The 19,720-nt window shown below is 45.4% G+C and overlaps 1 long non-coding RNA gene across 2 annotated transcripts; it reads right to left on the bottom strand.

The window, feature by feature from the left end:
* Positions 1-1,319: 1,319 nt before the first annotated feature.
* On the bottom strand, positions 1,320-19,398 carry LOC120096338 (uncharacterized). Of its 2 annotated transcripts, none has more exon segments than NR_190615.1 (2): positions 1,320-2,708; positions 19,274-19,398. It is a non-coding gene; the product is annotated as an uncharacterized LOC120096338 (long non-coding RNA).
* Between the last annotated feature and the right edge of the window lie 322 nt (positions 19,399-19,720).

Below are 19,720 nucleotides of genomic sequence, written 5' to 3'. Positions count from 1 at the left end.
CAGAGAAAAAAGTGCTAACCCACGATCCTTGCAAATCTGAAGAAGCATGTTTCCTAATATTTTAGGCAAACAAACCCTAACAATTCAAGTTCTTTGTACCTCGTTTATTAATTTTTTAAATAATGTTTTTCAAACACTATGTTCTGTTTTTTTAAAAGATTTATTTACTTTATTTATTTGAGTACACTGTAGCTGTCTTCAGACACACCAGAAGAGGGCATCAGATCCCACTACAGATGGTTGTGAGCCACCATGTCGGTGCTGGGAATTGAACTCAGGACCTCTGGAAGAGCAATCAGAGCTCTTAACCACTGAGCCATCTCTCCAGCTCCATGTAATATGTTTAGATCTTATTTCCCCTCCTTAATTTCTCCCACATCTCATCTCTCTCTCTCTCACTCTCTCACTCTCTCTCACTCTCTCTTTCTCTCTCTCACTCTCTCTCTCTCTCTTTCTCTCTCTCTCTCACTCTCTCTCACTCTCTCTCTCACTCTCTCTCCTATTCTCAGATGACAAGAACAAAAATGAAAAATGTAAATTAAAACAAACAAAAACCCAATAATACAAAAAAAATGCCAAAACAAACCCCCCAACACACACCAACCACTATGTCTGGTTCATGTTGGTCACTCCTCTTGGCCCCAAGGCCTGCCCTGGAGAGTGGTTGATATACCCAGTGACAGTCCATTGGAGAAAACTGATTTTTCTCTTTCCCAGCAAGTAGCAATTACAAATAGCTTCTTGGGTCGGCATGGAGCCCTATGTCCACTCCCCTCTCAGTTCTGGACTCCTCTGCCTTAGACCTGTGTGCACTGCCACGGCCTCTATGCATTCACGTGTGCCTCAGTCCTGTGGTGTCTGGAAGACACTGTTTCCTTAGAGTCAGCCACCATGTCTGGCTCTTATAATCCTTCCGCCCCTCTTCTACACAGCTCTCTGAACCTTGAGGGCAGGGCTCTAATGTGTTATCCATCTTCTACTGCAAGAAGAGGCTCTTTTCTGCTGATGCCGAGCAACGCTCTGAGCTGTGAACATAGCAGTAGGAGTCATTTCATTGCTATCGTCCATAGCAGAATGACAATAGCAGGCTTTCTACTAGGCCCGAGGACCGTCTAGTCTCAGGCTCTTGGCCACTTTAACAGTGTCAGGTGTGGGGGTCCATCTCATGGGATGGACCTTAAAGCTACATTTACTTATTTTTAAAGTATCCTTTTAGCAGCCTGGGCTTCGCAATAGTGCTAGATCAGCCTGGGCTATATTGAAAACCTACCTCAGAAAGGGAATGCGAAAAATTGAAAACAGAGAATGAGACAGGAACGTAGTGGTGAAAGTTTATTGCTTTGGAGGTGTCATGGGGAGCATCAGGAGTTGAAGACCAGCCCCTGCTCTATAGCAAATTCAAGGCCAACCTGGGCTACCTGAAATGACCCTACCTCTATCATTGACCACCCAACAAGAATATCTTTCCAGATATTCTTAAATTCCGTTTGGTTTTTGTCACTCCCCTTAAATTCAGTTAGACTCATAGCTTCCAAGTTGAAACCGAGCTGGTTTTTATCACCCTAGGAAGCTCATGATTTTGACACATCAAGATCTCCATCTTTTTCTCCAAGATATCTCTCTCTCTCTCTCTCTCTCTCTCTCTCTCTCTCTCTCTCACACACACACACACACACACACACACACACACACACACACACAAAAGAGAGGGGGGTAAGATCAGTTATGTTATGCCGTGGTGTATGTTCAATGATGTTGTTATGATGTGATGTCTTGAAGCTTCTGAATGGAGCCTATGTCAAGCCGCTTGTGTGCCCTAGAGGACTGACGGGCATCTGTGACTGATGTGGCCTGGCTGATGTCTCAGAACGGGCACACGATTTCTCTTTAGCCTCTTGGTTGTCTGGTGTTGATAACAGAATCCATCACACTTTGGTTCCAAGGCATGGCAGATCTTTGAGGTCTTGACATTTGCATGTTACCTGTATGAAGATCACCCTAAGCTTGGCACAGCTGGCACTTGGGACGTTACCAACTTTGTGAAGTTTGGCTATTTCAGGCTTCCAGCTGCTAAGACATCCCCGGTGCTCTCTGCATCCCTGTGTCAATGTCCTTGTATATAGTTGTTCCTGGATCTCATGAGAGTTGGCTTGTATTCCCAAATGTGTAAGTGATTAGATTTCTCCCATAAAATAACATGGAATTTACATATAACCTGTGCACATTCTTCTGCATCCTATGTATCATGCCTAGATTGCTTTTAATACCTAAAATCAGTACTTTAGTTTTGTGCTTTAAATCATGTGTCTATGTGTGCCTATGCATGGGAATGTAGCTGTGCTCAGGGGCTAGAAGAAAGCATCAGACACCGTGGACCTGGAGTTGGTTGTAAGCTGTCCAACATGGGCTGAAAACTGCACTCTAGTCCTCTGTGAGAGCAGTATGGTACTTTCAACCACAGAGTCATCTCTTTATCATCTCTGTGTGTGTTCTTTGAGGGGAGAGATTTTCATTCCATAGCGCAGACTGTGGATTTCAGGAGAGAGGCAACCACATACACTCTACCCTCGGTTTAAAGCCGTACGGATGCCCTGTAAATGGTCGTCTTGCTGTGCTGTTTGAGGAACCACGGAAAAGGGAAAAGTCCACACGGTCAGCACAGATGTGTTCTTCTGCTCGAATATTTTCAGTTCACACTGTGGCTGATTCTGAGGATGTGAAACAGGGAAATACATCAGGCCTCGCCACCACTCTGCCTCAGCTTGGTCCAACTCAATAAGTCGCTTTACATGAATGCGAATCAGAGCGACCCCAATGTCTCCGTCAAGGTTAGGCGAGGACATGACCAAGTCCACCTTGGGTGTGCTCCTTCAAACTTGATTTTAAAAGCCAATGAACAAGGGCACTCCCCAGCATTCCTGCAGGTGAACCTACAAACAGGCCTTTCCCCAGGGTGGCTTGGGATGGCTCTGGCCCCAGCTCATGTATTCACTGCTGGGATCTGGAGGCGGAGTATGTCTGGCCATGTTCAAACTGAGCACTCACAAAAGCTCTGGCAGGAGTGTGGAGTGTATGAGACATTCGAGATCGAAGGTTACTTGTTTCAGGACAGTTGATAACTGATATACACGCTTTTACCCTTGTTGGTGCTTAAATATCTCAGAGTAATGATTTTTTATGCAAAGTCGGTGCATAAAATACATTGGACCGCAAGCTCAGCCAGGAATTATAAGCTCTGTCTACATCCGTACGATAAAGAATTGCTAATTTCTAACGCTAATAAACATATCCTGTACCATGTGTGGGTCATGGCAGTGTCTCATTTTACATGAAATCTGGCTCTATCTACAAACCATATAATGAAAGGGGGGGGTGTCTGTACTATTTGGAGTAGGTTTTTTTTATTGATTTCTGATGGCTTTTCTACAGCTATGCTTTAGGACAGCTATAAAATTTCATTTTTTTTAATAAGGCCAAGCTGAACTGCCCTTCTCTATCATGCTCACGATCTAGGGACTCCGGGAGGAGAGGAGGGCATTGAAGTGTGTCTATTCATCTGTCTGAAGGGCGGGAAGGTCAAAGCACAAACTGCTCAGCCTTAAATAGTTCTCTGTGAAGCAGAATAACTCAGCGAGTTTTTTATTCCTAAAACAGGTCCCCCCCCCCTTTAGAAGATCTGACAACAATGTCTCAGGGCCAGAAAGGTTCAGATGACCAGAGCCAAGAGCCCAGGAAGACCACTGTCACAGCCGTATTCAAACAATGCTCTTTGTCCCTGTGACTTCCTCTGAGGTGCACAGAGCTTTCCCCTCCCTGCCCTGTAGCGCTCCTAAGGCTGTTTGGGGGCTTCTGGAGTCTTCTATATTAAGACACAGGGATGATCAGTGTTATGTGTTCTCTTCTGAAAACTTGGAGCGTACCAGCTTCCCAGAGATCCTTTTAGTATCCTCACAGACATTTGCCCAGCTATCAACCATCTTTCCTCCTAAAACTTTTTTCTCCTGAAACTAACTCTCTCTCTCTCTCTCTCTCTCTCTCTCTCTCTCTCTCTCTCTCTCTCTCTCACTCTCTCTCTCTTTCTCTCTCTCCCTCCCTCTCTCTCTCTCTCTCTCTCTCTCTCTCTCTCTCTCTCTCTCTCTCTCTCTCTCTCTCTCCCCACACACACACCTCTCACAATTTGGCCAGAAACAGATCGGGGTAGATAGAGAGGGAGGGTCCCACCTGCTCTGAAAAGCGAACCAGCTTCTTCGAACAAGTAAGTTCTGCCCGGAAAGGTAGCATCTTGGAAATGTGCTGGGTGAGAGAGTTCACCCCTCGAATTCCAGGCATGTCTGAATACCAGACGAGTGTCTTTCCTACAAAGTTATGTTAGCATATTGTGCCACACCTGACAAACTTTGGAAGAGAGAAGTGAGTCTGGACAGAGGGATGCCTGATACGCCCATGCAGCCAGAAGACCTCTCCTCTACAGGAGAGAAAACGAATGCTGTCTTTCTTATCCCACTGCCCCGCCCCCCCAGCCATGCTGGCTCTGTTCCTTTCCACACTGGCTACTTCACAGATCTGTGTGGTAGGCTGTCACTATGAATATTTCGTTTGAGCTTCCCCTAGCCCAAGGAGCATTGGTATTTCTTGAGTTTTCTGAAGTTGAGGAGAACCTGGCTCACTAGCAGAAGACTTTACTTCTTTTTTTCTGAATCCTTTCTTGTCCTAGAGTCTCTTCTCAGTAGTAGAGTCTTGTAGTTGAGTTTTATTACACATTAAAGCTGTTTTAAGGTGTTTACAGACAGATGTTCCTTCCGGACTGTGCAGAATGTAAAGTCATACCTTCCAGATGCAGGAGGAGAGAGTTTGTGATAAAGGAAACAGATGAGGGCATCATTTCTCCTACTCCCCTGTCCCTTCTCTTTCCCTCCCCACCAGATGGAGACCTGGCTTTCTCTTTAGGTGGCTCTTTAAGAGCTCTGCAAGCTGGGGCTGGAGAGATGCCTCGTTTGTGAACACCCGTTGCTCTTGCAGAGAGCACGAATCAGTTCTTTGCACCCACATCAGGTAGCTCATGGCCAACCACCACCCGAATTCTAGGGTATCTGACACCTTTGACCTGTGGGGGAACCTGCATTTAATGTGCACATATCCATTTGCATGCACAGGTGCACATGCATACATACAATAAAAAGAAGTCTTAAAAACATCTCTGTAGGAAAGTGGCAGGCCGCCCCATGGCTTAAAGACATTTCTATATTTCCATCAACAAACAGCTCTGCTATCTTCTGTGTGTCCGGGCTAAATGGCGTGACACCACCAATCACATTATGATTGACATTATGGTCTGAAACGAAACCCTACTACTAGGTGGCTTATACATTGTCTTTGAAATTCATAAGGAAAACAACTATTTCTAGAAAAAAAAATGTCCAAGATGGAACTCCTGGTGAAATCCGTGCTTACTATACACAACTGATATAATATTAATACAATATAACTGCTGCTATTTATCAAACCCTAAGTGGCGTTTTCTCGTCTTCACTTAAAGTGAACCCTGTGACATTGTTAGTATACTCCCTTTGGCCCTTTGGGCATCCGTTTTTACATCTTTAAAAACACAAGGAACGGACAACCCAGCCTCCTGGGTTTCCTACAGCGCTGCTGGCTATCCAGCCCGCACCCCCAGCCTCTGTGACCATTGTTCTGATTTGGATGTGGTGGGGTAGGCGAGCAGAATCCACAGTGGGGCCCCAGCCTTGAGTCAGCCAGCGGGTTCAATCACTTCCCCTTCCACACAGTAACTGGAACGACTCAAAAGAAACCCGATAGACTAGATGATCTCAGTTTTCACTTCCTGCTCCAACTGACTTCACAGGGCTTTTATGAGCAATTAAAAGACTAAGGAGAAAGGAGAAGGCAAACCAAAGGCCCTAGTCCATTCACAAGTTGAATAATTACCCGAGTCATTAGTAAACTGTCCCTCATTCCCTGTTAGCCTGTGCCCAGCTTCTGCTCAGGCAGGATGGCCAGAGAAAGCAGCTCCCCCGTATAGCACTATATGGTGGACTCTGTCTGCTCTGTGAGGGTGGCAGTTGAAAGCAGCCCCTCTGGCCCGGATTCCAGGACGAAGAGTCACTCAAACAGAGCCACGCCTCCTTACATCCTGCGTTCTGGTGGGGATGCTTGCGCACAGCCTCATGACTGCTATGCGCGACAGTGTCCCAGGAGACATTCTCACACCCGTGGTCATAAAACCTTTTACACTTATTATTTATTGGTGATAGCGAACAGGTTATGTGAACTGAACAGCTTTAGTACTTTGATCTGACTAAATTAAGAACGAACAGGTTTATTACCTATTTTGTTGGCTTACTGATTAAGGATAAAACTTTAATACAGTATAAAAAAACTGAGAAAGGTTTTCATATTAAGATCTAGTCTTTGGGGCAAACAACTCCCAGACTCTCCCTGATTAAGAAAATTTGTATTATTCTTTTTAGACGCATCCCTTTTCTCACTTCTGAATCTTAAAAAAAATAAAATAAAATCCACACTGCACAACATTTCTTTTTAATTCATTTTAAAGACAGTATCTCAGTATACACTCCGGTCTGGCCTCAGAGTCACTCCAAGCTGATTCCCGATCCTCTTGCCTCCTTTTACCAAGTGTTAGGATCATAGGTGTATGCACGTTGCCGAACTGACTGCTGCCACCTTGAAGAACAGTTAATTAGTATTTTTTTTTCTGATGCATCTTTTTTTAAAAAAGTAAATTACTTCTCATGCCAGCGAACTGGTGGGTTCTTCTACCAGAAATCGTGGGAAGGATTTTTATTTTGCGTGTCCCGATTTGATTTCCGTCTCTGCGATATATGCCACTACCCACACCAACTTGGGAAGGAAGGGATTTATACTCTACAATTTCTCATGAAGAAACGCTGGGACAGGAACCTGGAGGCAGGAATGTACAAAGATCCTGGAGGTGCAATGCTTACTGGCTTGTTCTCCATACCATCCAGTATCGTCCGCCTGGCCGTGGCACTACAGGGGACTGAGCTCTCTTACAGTGAACATCAGTGAGGGAAATGCCAATCTCTATTGACGTTCCTCCTCTCACAGAACTCTGGTTCGTGTCAATGGACACAGACTTATCAGAACGTGGCTTACGTTCTTACCAACTTCCATATGGAAAAGCAGAATTCCCTCATCACAGATAGTGAAGTGTGAATGAGCCTCCAGAGCCAGGGTTCTCAACCTGTGGGTCTCGACCCCTTTGGGGCTGGAATAGCCCTTTTATAGAGTCCACATATCCGATATTCTGCATATTGGATATTTACATTTCAGCTCTTAGTCTGAGAAATTGAAAATTACTTCTGCCCTACCTACCTGGGCAAATGTCTGTGATGACCTTCCAGAAAGTAAAATTTATGATGTAAACATAAAATAACAGAGCATATTGGTGCCCAAGTTTCAATACAAAACCCTTCTGGTTCGCTCATTTAAATAGGACCAAGTTTACATTTTTATGCCTGGGAGCTTTTGAATTCCTTTCTCTCAAACTATAAAACTTCAAAGGATTGACTTAGCTCTCTGTGTCCCTACCCTTTAATAAGCTCACATCACAGTACAGGTTAAAATAGGACCAATGGGTGGTGGCCTAGATCTGAGTGTGTGTGTGCGTGTGTGTGTGTGTATGCCTGTGTGTACATTCTTATTCACGTGCATTGTGTGTGTATGTGTGTGTGTGCCTGTGTATGCGTGCATGTGTGCCTGTGTATGCGTGCATGTGTGTGTGTGTGTATGTGTGAGTGCATACCTTTGACCCAGCTACTAGCTGCCTTCACACACTTAAAAAAGGAATACTGACTCATTAACCAAACAAACTCTAGAAAATAATTACTCACTTAACACAATAATAGTGACTTCCTTGCTGTTTCCACTCCATTGCCGTTGCTGTGAATAAAAACAACACACTAAATGGAGACTTAAGAGACCCCATGGGACCAATTGATGCCACGTGACTTCCTCCCTGCCTTCCCTGAAAATAACTGTATTATAATGGTCTGAGATATTAATGTCAGCTTTGGAAAAGTTAGGCAATGGCTCCATAGGGAAGGAAGTGGCCCGAACAAGAACTGTGGAATGTGCAGTACTTGACCAGACATGAGGCCACATATTTTTTTTATAAGCTGCAACACGTAGTTAAATGAAGTAGGGGCACCAAATGATCTAGTGGGTTAATTAGGGTTAAAAGGCCACCAGGGTAGACGATCTGTAATCTCAAACTCCAAGATGTGATTAATAGGAAGGGGTTTCAGAAATTGAAGTTCTCAAAAGAAAAAAGAGAGAAACCTTTTCCACAGCATTTCCCGCCTCCCTGAATTTCTCTGTAGGTCTCTACCCACCACAGAGACAGGATGTTCTTTGCTGGCCTCTGTTTGTGTTGGAATCAGACCCGGGATGGGAGCGGTGGGCACACACCCCAAGTGTTTCTGTGGCTTGATAGTTTTTTGCATCGGTAGTAGAGGGGCAGGTCCAGAGGGCACGTGGGCCGCGACGCTGGTGGCTCTGTTCAGCGCTCCTTCGAATTCAAACTGCAGGCAGAAGCCCCACCCTGCCCCTACCCATGCTCTCTGTAGGGTTCCAGGAAGAGTTAGTTCCTTTCTTGTGGCTCATCAAATTCTCTCCTCGGAGTGTGCCAGCCGCTGGTCAGAGTCTTGGGTTCTAACTTGCTGAGGTGCTTGAACACCACTCAAGGGTGGTCCCCGATTTCATAAAGCATAGAGATTCTCCTGGGAACAGATGTTTGCGGTGTGCTTGATTATCTAGGAGACATTGCTTAAAGCAATTATCTCCTTCTAATTCCTGGATGGCGGCCGATGGTTTGGCCAGATGGTCAGAGGCTTGGAAAGAATAACATTGGAGAATGGGTGATGGGTACACTCAGAAGATACTGGATACAGGCCTTAGGAAGAGCTCAGGGGATGAGACTGCGTTCATCTGCAAGCTCACCAAGAGGCCCCACTGTAGAGGCAGCTTTACAAAGTCAAAAAGATCGAAGGGGTTTTTCACCACAGAGATCTCTTCTAAGCCTTTTTCTTGGTCTGATCAAGGGGTTCAGTTGATGGCAGGAATAAAGGCTGTGCACATATCTAGGTAGCAGGGTCTTCCTCTCAGCATGGTGACCTAACAAGGGCCACAGTTAGGTTCCAAGTACATAGAAGAAGCAACCAGGCCTGAGCAGGAGGAGGCCATTGACTTTAAAGAGCTTAAGTTTACTATTTACTGTAGAGTGGAAATTATGCCCCCATCAACTATATGGACATCACGACATGCTTGTGTTTTCCTTAGGCTTCCTCTCTGGGTACCACTTTCATTAGTCAAATTTTAAATCCTTCAACATCACCAAGTTTCAATCTTTCCACGCTGTTGCCCCATATGCAACATAGTCTGACTGGCATTGAATTTCCATATCTCTTGAGACAAAATTTCACTCAGTAGAATCAAGTAAGCTTTTGAGTTAAGGCGATGGACTTATGGGCACAGGATTTCCTGGCCTAACTACTGGTCCCTCTGACTACAGCCTGACAGAAGGATGGATCTTCAGCTAAGATATATTGTCTGCTGGAGGCTCTTGGGAACTTGGAGCACTGGTTAGGATGAAGCCTTTGCTTCGAACTCATGGGAAATGAATGGTACCCTTCCTGCCTGCTTTGGAATACAAATTCAGAGATGTGGGTATGAAATATGGGCGCGTTAATCACAAATACTTATCTAAAGTTTGCATTTGGTCCATGACTCTACCAGTCCAGAGTTTCAGCACTCAATGGAGAATTCCTCCCACCCAGAAATGGTGCAATAAGTCTATAAAACCGGGAGCTGAAACAACCTCTTGTTAACCGGGAGTTCACATGCCACTGGAAACCCACGAAAAGAGAATGCCGAATTATTATTCAGGGCTGATGGACCCAGATTTCAAAAACAGGACAGGAAAAGCCATGGCACCTTCTCCTGGACTGTCAGCTACGGCAGCTAAGGTGACCAGGAGATGACTGGAAACCAGCCAGGCTGGAACTAGCACTCAGCTGCTAAAGGGTAGAGGAAAAGTTGGAGCACCTGTGGTAGTCTCATCAGCCCATAGGAAGGACTCATGAGTGTGGACTGTGTTGGTCATGGTGTGTTCTGTAGTCTCTTCTGCCTGTAGGAAGGAGTCTTGTGTGTGGACTGTGTTGGTCATGGTGTGTTCTGTGGTCTCTTCTGCCTGTAGGAAGGAGGCTTGTGTGTGGACTGTGCTGGCCATGGTGTGCTTTGTATTTATTATCAAATGTGGAAATTCAGATGAGGTCGAAATAGGAAGAGCAGACACTGGCCAAAGAGCTTAGGCATTTGCTCTTGGAATGAGTAATCCAGCACTCTGTTGTCTATTACAGTGGCCTTGTTTTGAGTTATAGAAGCTGGGATGGTTATACTGAAAAGAAGCGTTTTGAGAAGGACAAGTTTGAGAGGGAGTGTTGACGAGGATTTAAGTCAGGTAGACTTCAGTAGACATGAGTAATCAAACTTTGAACATTCTTTTTCCAGAAGAAACCCCATGATAGGTGAGATCACAGGACCCCACTTTCCATTGGGGGCATGAGGAAAGAGGTTATCCCCTATCCCTGTTTCCTGGACTCAGCACATCTACTTGGCTTATACTTGCTTAGTCCTGTTCAAGATGTCCTTTGGTGGGATGCAAAAGTCTTGAGGCAAGCAAGGACTGTGTACAAAGGCAGAGTCAGAAGGGCCAAGATCACTGTGGACAATGTCCAGAGCTCGTGACACTTTCAATGAGCATTGAGTTTCAGGGCTGGGACTTCACATATGCTCCCATGATGCCCATGCACTGACCTGAGAGCTATACAGTGACAGCCGCCATTCTTGCTAAAAACAACCAGGGTCACATCCTGCTCTTTGTGCAGTCTGGTGGCTCCAGATGGCATTGATGCTGCTTCAAAGATGTCTGGTCACTTTGAGCTTCGCTTCACGTGACATTCTTCACCAAAGACTGCCTTCTCACACAGAGTGGTCTAGCTTCCACCACAAGCTTTTCCTTCTGAGGACATGGCCTGTTTTTTCCTTGACACAGGTTGAGGAGACAATATGAGGAAATTGTCATGATGAAGGAAGCAAAAGGGTCCTTAAAATGAATCCCAGCTGTTGGGGAGGAAGGGACAACTAGGGACAACTAGATCCTCTGACAGCCTTCCATCCTTCTCCCACCGGCGGAAGGATGCTAGCAATGTGCTTTCCAGTTTTCTCATGCAATGTCTCAGTTACGGCTTGAACGGAAATTTCCTCCCCATACACATGTTTTGACTACATGGTCCTCAGTAGTAGAGTTAATCTGGGAGCTTAAAGAAAGTCTGAAAGGTGGGGACAGGCCAGAGGGAGTCAGTGAGCGGAAACTCTTCTTCGAAAGTCATACCAGGTCTCTGGTAACCTTCTCTCTCTGCATCCTGCCTGTGACAAGGTGAACAGCCTTCTTCCAGCACTGGTTCCTGTTGCCACAATGCCCACCTGGACACGTGGGTTGAATCTAATGTACTCAGGAGTGAAATATCTTTCCCCTTTAGTTGTCTGTGGCAGGAATTCTGTTCTAACCATAAGTGCCACTAACAAAGTTCCTTCCAGACCTAGTAATAAATGCCAGGATGTTCCAGCCTTCTTCCCCTTCAGGTTCTTAAATGTGCTACCCTCCTAGTTCCCTTTAACCTGGTTTTTGTTAACTTTCCAGCAAAAACACAGGAGCTCTGGAAGCCTTAAAACCAAAAGGTAGTTTGTTTGGGATAGCGAGCCACTCAGTACAACTTAGCTTAGCGCTCTTAACTAGGAAAGGTCTATTAATGAAACATGTTTTCTGTTTTTAAAAGTTTGTTGTTATTATTATTGTGCATATTTATCTGTGATTCAAGGGTTTTTTCTTTCCTTTTTTTCTTTTTTCTTTCTACCATTCTGTGGGTTTCTGGGAGAGAACTGGGGCAGCTGCATTTATGAGGTCAGGGTCCTCATCCACTGAGCCATCTAACCAGCTCCACAAAAATGTGTTTAGTAGAAAATAAGTATAACTTACTCATTACATTTTTTAACTCGAGGAGGAATTGTTGGCCATTGGTTTCGGATCGGATGACTACCTTAGTTGTTGGAGATTTACATATGAACGGCACAGAGAGCCTTGTACTTACTTGATGTCTTGCCTGGCTTTCTTCCTTTATCATATGTGTGTAGGATCATCTATGTTTGTAGAGCGTGGCCTTGCCTTCTTTTTGACAGCTGAATGGTGCCCCATTATATCTACTTTATTTGTTCCCCTCTTTCTGGAAGCTTGCATTGAGTGCAAGCCTTGGCTAGTGTAACCAGCGTCACAGTGAACACGGGTGGATTTGAACGTGCTTATTTCAGTTCCTTAGATATACACTCAGAAGTAGGCCACTGGACCATCAGGTAGTTCAGATTTTTCCCTAGGAAGCTCTCATACTGCTTCCCATGGCTGCCATTGAAGGAATCTTCTTAGGTTTCTTGCCTCCCCCTGGCTATCACAATGGAGCCTTGGTCCACACCTCCCCGAGTACAGTTCTGGATTGCTTGCTCTCCTCTTCCTAAAATAAACTTATTTATCAGGTATTTTAATCGTATGTTGCTGACCTCCATCAGGGCTGTTCTTATCTGCCACAAATCACCCTCGAAGTTCAGATGTTGTTGAAGCTGTGGACTTGAACTTCTGGTCTCTTTCCAGAAGTACTAAATCCCAATTCACTCACTTACATCTCTGCTCTCACTTCCCAATGTGGTCTGGCTGGCCTTCCTCACCTTCCCTCTCTCCACTGCTCTACATAGCATTGAGTCACCTAAAAGCAATGAGAACTCCCACTGAGTCCAATGGTGAGCTGTGGCACTTCCTAGGTCTATGTCATTGCAGCTGAGAAGGCCAGGTAAGCAAGCGGTCTCTAACACAAGCAAAGCGAGAATAGGCCCTATAGTTTTGGTAAAGATTCAGTAGCCTGAATTTGTTAACAATATGTGCTACAGCCTTGTACATACAACTTGCCGGAAGTACCTAGGATCTGGATAAAGGATAGTAGCTTGACTTTCAGAAAGCTGTATAAAATCATGTGTTCCCATGATGCACTTCTCAGATGGTCCAGTCACTTAGCATTGCCCAAAAGGCTGAGAAGAGGATTCAGTAGAATTTGAACACAGTAGTGTCAAGGGTGGAGGTGATGGGCAGGGTTGGGTATACTTGTGGAAGGTATGAAAGAGACACTTTTTTTGGCAGAAAATAGAGGGTTTGGGTCAACAAGATCACTTTTGGAAGAACAGAAAAAGGGGTGCAATGGCCCTCAAGTCTGTCTACAAGACTAATAGGAACAGAGATACAGCAGACAAATTCAAGGCCCTGGTACATGGTCCAGTACTGAAAAACAGGGGTGCGTAGGAGGTATTTGAGAGTTTTCTAGAAAAAGGGACAAAAGAGGGTCCTTAGACATGCATAACAGACAGTCACAGATCAATAGGCTTGTCAAGAGTGTGACTACCTCAGCTCTGGTTCCACTGGGGGACCTGAAGAGCTTGATAGAGCTGTTCTCACTTGCTGGGAACCATCTGGCCCTGGTGACATTACAAGTCTTGCTTTAAGGGGCAGGTTTATCATCAAGGGTTATCACCCTCATTGGTCAGGGGCAGGAGGACTGTTCTGTAGCATTCTGCTACTGCTTGGGAGTAGTTTTGGTCATTTGTCTTAGAGATATTTATCAATCATTTGTGTCATTCCTGGAACCCAAGGTGGTAAGTCAGGTGGACAGTGAAGGCTTAAGTGACAAAGGTAAAGTCAGAGGCTGTGTTTGAGGGTTTCAGGAGATATGTCCAAGGGTGCACATCAAAGGGAGCACCAGTATGACTGCTCTATGGCTAAGGCGAAGGTTTTGTATTGTTGATACTCATGGCAGAAATGAGAGAGAGAACAATGAGAGGCATCTGGAGGAGTCTAGAGCAAAGAGAAAAGGAATTAGAACTCAGAGGTATCAGAGAGAGAGAGAGAGAGAGAGAGAGAGAGAGAGAGAGAGAGAGAGAGAGAGAGAGAGAGAGAGGATAGCCAGAGATAGGAAGAATGAAGAGATCATAGTGAACATAGCAGGGATAGTGAACAGAGAATAGCTAGAGAGAGAAAGAGAATAAGAGATAGGTGATAGATGATAGATATGTGATAGATAGGTAAATGATAGGAAGGGAGACAGATGATAGATAGATACATAGATACATAGATATTTAGATACATAGATACATAGTGTTTGGGTTCAGGCTCGGGACAAGGTACATATTTTACACACCAAAGCAGACCTGGCTTCCAGGTTCTCCCAGCATCCCTCTGTCCCTACCTGGCATACCCTTCCCTCAACCTTAAACTTTCCAGCCCAGCGGCTGGGCTGCCTTTACCCCAGAGGCTTCTCCCTATATAATCCAGACATTTTGAGCTCTCCTCTCTTTCCCTCTCCTTCTCCCTCCCCCTCTCTCCCCTCTTCTCCTCTTTTCTTTCTGCATGCATGGCCCCCTTCTCTCTTTCTTTCTCTCTTCCCTATTGCCCCTTCCCCATGGCAACTTCCCTAGCCTTGGTCCTTGAGGCTTGGGAACTTGCCCACCTGAGAGCAGCTTCCCAATAAACCTGCCTTTAATATAATCTAATCTGGCTTGAATTGGTTCATTTCACTGGTGACAGAGAAGTAACATATCAGATAGATAGATAGATAGATAGATAGATAGATAGATAGATAGATGAATGGATAGATCGATAGATAGATGATAGATAGATAGATGAATGAATAGATAGATGAATGAATGGATAGATAGATGAATGGATGGATACATAGATAGATAGATAGATAGATAGATAGATAGATAGATAGATAGATAGATGGATGGATGGATAGATAGATAGATAGATAGATAGATAGATAGATAGATAGATAGATAGATAGGGTAAAAGACCTGGTCTCCTGACTTGGGTGGACAGGAACTAAACAAGAATTACTAAGTACTTGGGGTTAACAGGGTAGTCCTATTGGGAGAACCTGGCAGTTTTTCCTAGCATTTCCTAATTTAGGAGGAAGGAGTTGTCTTCTTAGGGAAGTTCACACTATCTGATGACATCTGCTTCTCTCTGCAAAACATCGAAATCTGAGTCCTTACTTACGCCTGTAGAAAGCAGAACTACCCAAATACAAAGTGCCCAGGACTTGGGAGGCTTCGGCCTAGTGTCCCTCTCTGTCTTCCCTGTGCACAGGAGCCCCACTGTGTGCCTGGTCATGGGGAGGTTTTCCTCCATGGAGACTTGGGTCCAACAGTGAGAAGATGACACAGCTTCCCCTGAAGTCAAAGCCAGACAACACTGTTGGGAAGGGAGCTGGAGTCTCTCCCCCACCCCATCTTATCTCCTCAATGCAGTGCGACTCTCAGGCAGTCAATACCTTCCATAAACCATGAGGAACTTGCTCCCCTGCAGGTGGTGGCTCTGGAGATTTCCTCAGATATGCAGAGCAGACAGACAAACTGATGTTTTGGAGAAAGGGCACTGCTGAGAACCTAGAGGGTAAGAACATCTGTATTCTCAATGGAAAGCCTGCAGAGGTGCAGGGATGGGGTGTATGCAGCTTCTGCATCTCCTGGTGGTGGAGGGGCTGTCACAGGACTCTTGGGAGCTGCTGTGACTCTGACCACGGCTTGGAGAAAATAAAAGTTCTTTGTAGTCCTCTGTGCATTGAGAGGAGAAAGAGAGAGAGAGAGAGACAGAGAGAGAGAGACAGAGAGAGAGAGAGACAGAGAGAGAGACAGAGGGAGAGACAGAGAGAGAGGGACAGAGAGAGAGGGACAGAGACAGAGAGACAGAGAGAAAGAGAATACGTAAATGTGCATGTGTGCATGTATGTGGTGTGTGTATGTATGAGTGTACATGTATGTGTATGCATGTCTGTGCATGTGGTATGTGTGCATGAGTGTATATTGTGTGTTGTGTGTATGTATGTGTATCCATGAGTGTGTATTGTATGTGTGCGTGTGCGTGTACGTGTGTGTGTGTGTGTGTGTGTGTGTGTGTGTGTGTAGAATGCGTACATGTTGATCTTTGGCCAAAGCAAGCCCAAGCAACTTTCTAAGTTGGTCATGCCCTAGGGAAGACCTTGGGATGCAAGATAACTGCCTCATCAGAAGGGCTGGCCAGGCTCTTATGAAACTGGATTAAAGAATTCTGTGAACCAAGGGTTCATCCCCAAGGGCTCTTCCACCTCAGCGAACCTTCTAGAATTCACACAAGGCTGCACCCAGCCACCTGCGGAGTAGAGATGTTCTCGTATGTCCGATGGAAGAGAAAATCCCAGACTTCCACACATTGCCTCTGCGATAGTTGGTCATAGGAACATCTGTTTGGCTTCCAGTTTGCAAAATGCTTCCAGGCCCAAGAACAGAGCAAGAACACGTTGGGGGTTCTTTTTGAACACCTGAGGACCCAAGCCCTCAAGAAGTATTACATAGCTTCAAGTACCCAGTCACCTCAAAGCTCTGGCTTTTCTAGACACTTAAAAGTTGAGTTCTTCCTGTCGGGAGTAAGTAGGCAGGTAAGATGACAAAGCCTCACCATGACACTGTCCACTGCAATGTGTCCCCTCCCTTCTGCAACACTCAGCCCCAGACAGGTCTTAAAAGCCCTGTGCTGAATGACAGGATACAGACCATTCCCTACACTTGGGGAGCTGCTCCCTATCCACTGCAGCTTCTAGGACCAACAGGTTTTCTTAGTTTGGAGGGGGGAGGCAGGTAGCATGTTTATGACTTATGGTTCCCCTTTCCCTGCTCCAAGGAAGTGGTCAAAAATAACAGAATTAAATTAATAGTAGAAGATGCAGAGAAAGATTCATTGGGGGGGAGAGGGGAGAGAGAGAGAGAGAGAGAGAGAGAGAGAGAGAGAGAGAGAGAGAGAGACACTCAGGTAAGGAGTTTAATGAGTCTTAATTATAAAGGAAAGAGTCTGATGTCTCCCTGGTTTACCTCACCCTCCTTTAGTCTTTATGACTTGACCTTGAACTTTTGAATCCCTTGCCTCCACCCCACGTGGTACACCAGAATACCTAGAGTACTTTCTGGGGTGTTGGGCTTGAAACCTAGAACTTCATTCATTGGGAGCAAGCACTCTCTCTACCAAGTGAGTCCCATTGCCAACCTACGACTTTTTTTTTTCTGTGCTCAAAGTAGCAGAGGTGAGCCCCAGGGACAAGATGGCTCATGGTGCCCAAGACTGCAGACTTCGGAGCTATGTTCCTAAGGACGAAAGCTGCCCTCTCTGGCTTGGGAGCTGCACGACTCTCGCATGCTGTTGGGTTCCACCTCGCTGCTTCCCCTTCTGGGAAGTGTTGTGGCAAAGATATTAGTTTGCCCATGGGAAATGCCTCCGAGAAGAGCTTCTAGGACGAAGTATGCCCCTGTGGCTCCTGGCAAGTATCACCATTTGCTGTCCGTCAGCCACCTGTCTCCTCCAGCCGTAGCTCCCAGACAAGCATGTTCTTGTATGAGGGGAAGCCAGGCAAGTGGAGTTACTCCCTTTGCAAAGGAGGAACTACAGGTGCAGTGTTTCTTGACTGTTTTTTAAGGTCCTTGCTCATTTTTCTTTCTTTCCTTTTTTGTTTTTTGTTTTTGTTTTTTGTTTTGTTTTGTTTGTTTTTTGTTTTTGTAGTGGCGATTGAACTCAGAGCCTTGGGCGTGCTGCACAAGTATGTCGCCACAGAGCCACCGAGCTATAGTCTAAGCTTCTGCACTGACTTTTAATTTTAGGACAGAGGCTCACTGAATTTCCTGGGCTGGAACTGGACTCACTGTGTGTATTCAGGGAAGCCCTGAACCTTTCCGAGCCCTCTGCCTCAGTGTCTTGAGAACATGGCTGGGATTCTGTACAGATTTCTGCTACCGGGCCTGGCTGGTTCCGATTCTTAACTGTGTTTTCTCTTGGATTCTTCCTCTCTACGTTAGAAATTACCAATAGGTAAAGGTGACTCCTCCATAAAGCAAATATCTGTGGTTCTCTGCTGTATTTGTTCTGGAAGAGCTTCACCCTCTTGAACAGTCATTTCCATCCAGGTTGAGTAAGAGAAGTCACCAGGTGACTGGTGGCACTCAATTCAGTCAAATACAAATAGCAAATTAGTACCAGACCTCAGCTTAGAGCTCTTGACTCAAATTCTCAGTCTTTGACCTTAGAGTTGAAGTTTAGGATGGGACATGGGTGTGGATTGCTGTCTATATGCAGGTGAGGACAGGCACAAGATAAGGCGAGAGTCTGTGATTGGGTAGTGGAAAAGGAAGGCAGGCTGAGAATTTTAGAGATGAGTACAGAAAGGACACACACACACACACACATACACACACACACACATACACACACACACATACACACATGCACCCACATACACACATATACACACACACACACAGAAAGGGAGAGAGAGAGAGAGAGAGAGAGAGAGAGAGAGAGAGAGAGAGAGATGGAAGAAGAGAAAGAGGATCCAAATTCCCTGTGGCTTTAAATAGCCACAGGTAGCTATGAATATCTTATAACGGATGGATAATCACAGGACAATTTGTCTTATCTAGGTGGGCAGTTTGTATCTATATCAGTTGACTCTGAGTTCACAGTGTAAATGTTTGTGGGTTGAGAATTTACTAATATAAATCTGATTGATAAATTACAAGGTTCTAGAGTTTTGATTAGGGGGTGGACGGCTGGGAATGTGAGCAGGGTCTTCAACAAGAGAACGGCTGCGAGACGGGCAGATGCTACGAGATGGGCAGTCGCTGCATGGGGCTAACCATGGAGGCGGCAAGACCGCCAGGGCCAGAGAGTAGCCAGCATTAGTGTGGGATGGTGCTCTTGTTTTATATTTCATGAAACAAGTGGGCTTTATTAAATTATTTCTCTCCCTCCCCTCTCTCTCCCTCTCCCCTCTCCCTCTCTTTCTCTGTCCCCCCCCCCCCCCCCCGCCCTGGCTGTTTTGAGATAGAACTTACTGTGTGGCCCAGCTCAACTTGAATTTGCAATCCTCCTGCCTCAGCCTCCCTGTTGCTAGAATCACAGGCGTGTACCATCACATCTAGTTGAGGGTGACTGATAGACACACAAGTTGAATTTCAATCCGTAGCATAGCCATTAAAGTTACCTGTATCTCACGATCTCTGGCCTCTTTCATTTTACTTAAAAAGAAAAAGAGCTTACCCTGAGAATAAATTCTTTTACTTGACCTGGGCCCCGGCTGCAGGTTTTGTCTCCTGGCATCGGTGCTTAGCAGTGGAGCTCTGTTGTCCTGTACCCGGCTGGCCCTGGCTGGCAGTGATCTAAGCACTGGGTGGCTGCCACAGCCCCAGTAAATAGAAACACCAGTCACTGCATTCGCTCCACCCTCTAAAACACCCAGGCCTAATTTTAGCAGCCGTAGAGCAAGGAAATAATTAAAGAAGAGCTTGCTTATTGCTAGGCCAGAGGACTACATTGCACGGAGGCAGCTCAGGGTTTAAAATATTTATCTTATTTGCTTGACCATCAGTTGATTTATTTTGGGCCCAAGTAATAGAGACTCAAACACACAAGACATGCTGGCATCATGAGTTCACTGGACATGAGTAATCTCCGTTTCTGAACTGCAGTTTTATGAAAGTTTATGAA

This window comes from Rattus norvegicus, chromosome 13 (assembly GCF_021556685.1).
Source record: "Rattus norvegicus strain SHRSP/BbbUtx chromosome 13, alternate assembly SHRSP_T2T, whole genome shotgun sequence".
Taxonomy (NCBI): domain Eukaryota; kingdom Metazoa; phylum Chordata; class Mammalia; order Rodentia; family Muridae; genus Rattus; species Rattus norvegicus.
This window is presented reverse-complemented; position numbering and strand designations above follow the sequence as displayed.